Below are 6,000 nucleotides of genomic sequence, written 5' to 3'. Positions count from 1 at the left end.
TTGGAATTTCTCATAACCTACCCATACACTACGCTCAACATCTAAGCTTCTCCTCCGGGTGCCTACTCTGAGGGAGGCTCAGAAAACGACAACAAGGAGAAAGCCTCCTCAGTCGTGCCCCCCCTCCAATTATGGAATTATCTCCCCAACAAGGCACACCTGGCACCAACATTGCTATCTTTTCCGTGCCAGCTCAAGACTTTTCTTTTTCCCAAACATTAGCAGGATGTGATGAGTTTTAATCGATTCTGGTTCTGTTTTTTTAGGTTTGGCTCATAGCTCAAAGTTGTTTTTAGGTGTATGTTGACTTTGTGTATAGTGTCTATTGTATGCTTTTATGATTTTTAATTTTGTATATTGTGGTTAATGTTTTAATCTTTTGTCAACCATCCAGAGAGCTTCGTCTATGGGGTGGTAGAGAAATATAATCAACAACAACAACAAAAACAACAATATTCTACCACCAATTGTGACATATCTGGGGAAGTAAGACTTTCCCTATACGTTTGGCTGCCACCACAGGGTGATCCTCACTCTAGGCTGTTCAGCTGATTTTGGAGTTTCTGAACTCTGTTGCAGAGGATCCATGCTTTCAGCCCAGCTCTAGAAAAATGAAAAGAGAGGCACTTTGGAATAACTTTCCCAAATCCCAAAGAACACCACATCTTATAGAAGTGTTAAAGTAGCCCTTGTATTTCAGAGGGTCTGCTAGAATGGAAAATTGCACCTCCTGCTCTGTCACATGGTTCTATATTAATTTAAGTGTCATGGCTTTCCCTAAAACATATATATCTTAGAACTGTAATTTGATATGAGTGCTTGGAATTTGGTGTTTGGTGTTAGACGTCTGTAAGCCACACACGCAGTTCTTAGGGCTACATAAGAAGCTGCCTTATGTGAGGTAGCCCAGTATTCTCTACTCTTATACTGGAAATGGCTCCCCGGGGTGAGATGCCAGGCATTTAACCTCAGATCTTCTACATGCAAAGTCTACCTCTGAGTTATGGTGCTTCCCCTAAGTTCCCTGTGGAGAAGGAATGACTATTAAATCACCATGTGTGCAGTACAACACTGCAAAAGACAGAGAAGGAGAAAGAGACAGATATGTTGGATTGTATTTAATGTTACTCCAAGTCTTATTCATTTGAATTGGTCTACTCTAAGTAGGATTAACATTGGCTACAGCCCATTAACAGCACAATCCTATAAAATCTACTCCAAAATAAGTTCCATTAAATTCAATGGGTTTTACATCCAGGTATAGGATTGTTGTCTCAGAAATCAAAACCAAGTCCTATGTTACAAGTCAGAGTTAAAGGGCCTCAAGATGGGTCTGAAAAGGTTGAAGATAGAAACTGGCATAGTCAGTCTCAAACTATGTACTCACCGAGGTCACAAATAAATGTAAACTAAAATGCTATAATGTAAATTATAAGTATAGAAGGTATGCATGAAAACATATGCTGGTCTCACATTACAATACCTTGATTAAAAGATCAAAGGCCAAAATGGTGAAGAACTATGAAAGGCCCAGGCATCATTCATTTCCAAACACAAATCTGAGTGTGACTTCTGCATGTGTAAACATTACAACAGGCTGATTTGATAATAAAAGATACTTGACTGATTTGCAACTAATTCTGAAGCGGCGCCAGGTCAAGACTTTTCTCTTCTCCCAGGCATTTTTAACAGCATTTTAACAGCATTTAACAACGTTAAGTTTGTTTTTAATGGACCCCACAATTGTTGTTTTTAAATGGATACTGTTGTTTTTATACTGTTTTTATGTGTGTGTGTGTGTGTGTGTGTGTGTGTGTGTGTGTGTGTTTTTAAATTGTATACTTTTAATGTTTACTATTTTTAAATGTTGTAAACCGCCCAGAGAGCTTCGGCTGTGGGGCGGTATATAAATGTAATTAAATAAATAAATAAATAAATAAATAAGCATACTTTAACTCGTTTTCTTAACTATATTTCATGAAGGACCTACTTTGGCTCCAGGCAACAACTCTGAGGCCACTTGGCAGACTTTCCTGGGCAGAGAGTGGGGGCAGTGGGGCCAGTTGGCATGGGCCTATGATGTTGAGGGGGCCTATGATTTTGAGGGGGCCTACTCCAAGTCCCCCTGGGCAAAGTTGCTTGATTTTTCTGTTGTTAATGATGAATTTGCCCAAAGAAAAGCACGTAAAGCATTTCTGAATGTGAAGAAATGATGTCTTATATACAACTTGAATAAAAGTGCTTGCCATTACCATTTTTTATAAATCGTTCTAGTTCATATGTATTTAAAACTGATCTAAAAATACTTAATGAGCAGTTTGAAACGGGGCCTACATTTCCTATCTGGCCCAGGCCTATTAACAGCTTTGCCCGGCCCTGTTCCTCAAACAGCAGTGCTATGCAGCAGGCTTGGTTGGAGGCCTTTCAAACCTCTTCTCCTCACTGCACTCATTACCCGTGCAAGGCTTTATCAGTCAGTCATCCTTCAGGCAAATTCTGTCAGTCTCACGTGGTTTTTGGATTTGGGTGGTTCTTTATTCTAAGGCATCTTATTTTCTAATGACCCAAAATACTTCCTCAGGCTAGTTGTTATTGAGTTGTGAGTGTCACATTTTAAAAACACTTCAGTATTAGAAAAGAATGTACTGATTTGCTTATCTAAACTCCAACGGATCGAGGTCCCTTGAATTTATAACTACAGCGCACACAGAAGTTGTTCGTTCATCTAGGCCCAATGTCCGTTCTGCTGGAATTCCAGATAGTGGCCGTCTGCTGAAACATGAGTTCAGTAACCAAATATAGATGAGAAGGGTAGGAATTACATAGTCAGAGAAGACAGATGTAACTCGGAGGCCACAGTCACCTCAATGCTTACTGTGGACCAAGCAATCTTGAATGAATAGCTAAAGCAGCTTCCAGCTTTCTTAGACAAAAGGGGGAAGAGCGTCCATGCCTGAAATTGATTCTGTATGAAATTCTCCACGCTGGCTTAAGATCTGAAAGGTTTGTAAGGTCCTTTGGGATTATTATTTTTATTAAATATAATTCATTCTGTGTAGTGAATATTAAGTCTGTGTAGTGAATTTTAATTTTGCTACAAATTAAAAGGTTTAATTGATTATTGCCATTTTTACTGAGTGTGCATTTTTAAAGCATCACGTTTTTTACGTTCTAAAACTTTTATAGCCATAATTAATTGCATGAATTTGTATCCTTTCCATTTGCTTTTCTAATTGCAACAAAAAAATCAGATTTACACATTTATTTTTAATATTGGTCAATACCGTATTTCTTACTTATTTTTTGCTTTTACTTCATGGTTTATTAATTTCCTTTTAATAGGTGTATGATGACATATTTATATCCAATTGTTTCAGTGTATTGCCTAACGTTTCTGTGATATTTTATCATTATTTCTTGTAAAATATCACATTCACACCTAACAATGTTTTTAAAAATCAAGAAAAGCTTGTATTAAAAGTTTGGCTATATTTAATGTTCGCTATTTTTATCAAACTGTACAGTATATTGTTTTACCATCACTATTAAACTTGCTAGAGGGATGAGGAAAGGATTTATAAATATGCTGCTGTCTAATCAGAAGAGTCCAGAAATAGCTCGTAGGCTAGTTCTAATTATGATCATGTATGCTATTTGATAGGGTTCAAGTACTATTTTAACTAGATTAGCTATGATTTAAAGAAGCAGGGTTCTGGCAAAGGGAAAATATATTTCCTGGATTACACCATAGATCTATACATTCTGGCCCTAATCCAACTCAAGTTAAGGATAAACAACCCCCACTGACATAAATGAGGTGTGCTACAAGACCTTAAATCAAAGCTCACCAATTTGATTATGGTTGGAGATGTAAACCTCTTTTATAAGCATCAAAATAACTTGTCAAATGCTAAAAGGAATCAAACAATTGTGGCTCTCAAAAGGGAATTTGGCATTTTGTTCAACATTGAGACCTTCGGGTAATCTAGCAGTGTTGGCAGGTGCCAAAATATTTGCATAGATTCCTGTTTTAGACGCCTGCAATCAGATTAACTGATTATTCTGGATTTGAATTAAGATTTAACTTTTCTTTGACTAAATTAATGAACTACTTGAAAGTAAATGAAGACATATTACCACCTGCTGCCTTTTCTTGAGCACTGGATATAGCATAGTGGATTTAAATCCAATTTCAATGAGCTGAAAGTACACCTACCTCTCTCTGGAAATAAAGCCCCCCCCCCCCCCCATTCAGTTCGATACTGAGTGGTAGCATTCATTGCACAGAGCATTGTATGTGCACTGAGATTTGAGTCGCTTATCACTATGATGAAAAATAATACACTTAGCAGAATATTTAACACAAATTGAAAGTTTTAGAAAATTAATCAGAAAAATATACCATTTCTAACCATTTTTAAGATTGGCCATAATCATTAAAGTATTAAGAGAATTAAAAACAGTGGGTTTTTAATTGACTCTCATTGACTTTTTGCAGGAATTAGAAAAAAAATATTTATCTGTGGATTCAGTGAATAAGAAGAAAACTAAGATAATAGAAAGAGAGGAACTTTTTTGGGGTTTTGTAATTATAGAGTAAGTGAAAATATTGTTACATATCTTTTCTGTGGAGAAAATCGGAAGCCCATTTTAAGTTTGTATGTTTTTTTGTCATTGTTGTTTTTGTGATGTTTGTTTGTGTTTTTTAAACAACTCCAATGTTAGTCACCCATTTCAATCGGTCTAGTCTAAGTAAGGGATTTTTCAATGGATATACAATCCATTGAAAATCAAAACGTTAGGAATCATCCAGCCAAAGTTAAACGCTCTTATGGCCTACTGGTTTCAACTCTAGAGTTAAAAACATACTGAAAGCCCCCTTCATGCATTCTACATGCGAAGGGGGCACCACACAAATATGAAAAAGTAGGGCTGCACCACTGGTGCCACCCCTGGCATTGCAAAGATCAATAGACCTGCCCCACAATGTCCGTGTGTTGAGCATGGACATTGTGAAATGGGGAAGCCAACATGCTATCTGATCCCATATCACATGGAAGTCTGTTTGCATACAGCTCCATGCACTTAGGCTTCCTTGCTTCAAACATCTGTGCTCAGCGCATGGACATAGAGAGAGGCAGCGCTGCTCTTCGCACAATGTCAGGGATGGGGCCAGTGGTGAGGCCTCACTTTCCCTTAATTGTGTGGAGTCCTCTTCATGCATATAATGTGTGAAGGGGGTTAAAATGTTTTTCACTGAAATCAGTGGAACTGAATGTGCTTTTCATAAGCATATAAAACATAAAATCTCCAAGTTTAATCTTGATTTCCTGACATTTAATTAAGATGCTTTGACAGCTGAGTCTCTGGACCAAAGTTTAAATCCAAAGTACCATGCGCACATCATTGTGTATACTGATGAGTGGATTCTCATGCATGCAGGCTTCCCCATGTACTTCAATAGCAGTTGTATTTCTATAGAGTGATGCAAAATGTTCAAAGTGAATGGAGAACCCCTTGCATATGTTCTAGCTTTTAAACCTCCCATATGGGCAAGCAGATTCTGTACTTGACTGAGAATGTTGTGTTGAATCGTTAATATACTTTTCTACTGTTGTCAAACTACAGTTTCTTAAGCTATGTACACTTTTAAAGCATTTGTTGGTAACTTGGTATTGTAGTTTGTCACACAAAGTGAATTAAGAAGGTATCAGAAAATCCAGTGTAAATAAAATATAGATTCAATGTCCCAGAGTTTCAGATCCTAAAATCTTAGGCAAACTGGCCGGCTTCCTAATAATTTCCTTTATGGCTGAATCATATAGCTCTGAGAAAGAGAAGCGATATTTAGAGATGCCCATGTCAGTCGAAGGATTCAAGCACTCTAGCCATCAATTAAAAGTTTCGTGGCAGACAAACCCCAGAGGAGCAGCTAAGTGTAACTGGAGCTTGCACCAGGCAATGTAAAATACATCCGATTGCATCTCATGACTGTCAGGT

The 6,000-nt window shown here is 37.5% G+C and overlaps 1 protein-coding gene across 2 annotated transcripts in view; it reads left to right on the top strand.

The window, feature by feature from the left end:
- Positions 1-2,884: 2,884 nt before the first annotated feature.
- PALLD (palladin, cytoskeletal associated protein) overlaps positions 2,885-6,000 on the top strand; it is a 275,860-nt gene continuing 272,744 nt past the window's right edge. For both annotated transcript variants that reach the window (XM_063136019.1, XM_063136018.1), the window contains exon 1: positions 2,885-3,003. The gene's annotated coding sequence lies outside the window, so the exon portion shown is untranslated. The remainder of the gene's footprint in view (positions 3,004-6,000) is intronic.

This window comes from Elgaria multicarinata, chromosome 10 (assembly GCF_023053635.1).
Source record: "Elgaria multicarinata webbii isolate HBS135686 ecotype San Diego chromosome 10, rElgMul1.1.pri, whole genome shotgun sequence".
Taxonomy (NCBI): Eukaryota; Metazoa; Chordata; class Lepidosauria; order Squamata; family Anguidae; genus Elgaria; species Elgaria multicarinata.
This window is presented reverse-complemented; position numbering and strand designations above follow the sequence as displayed.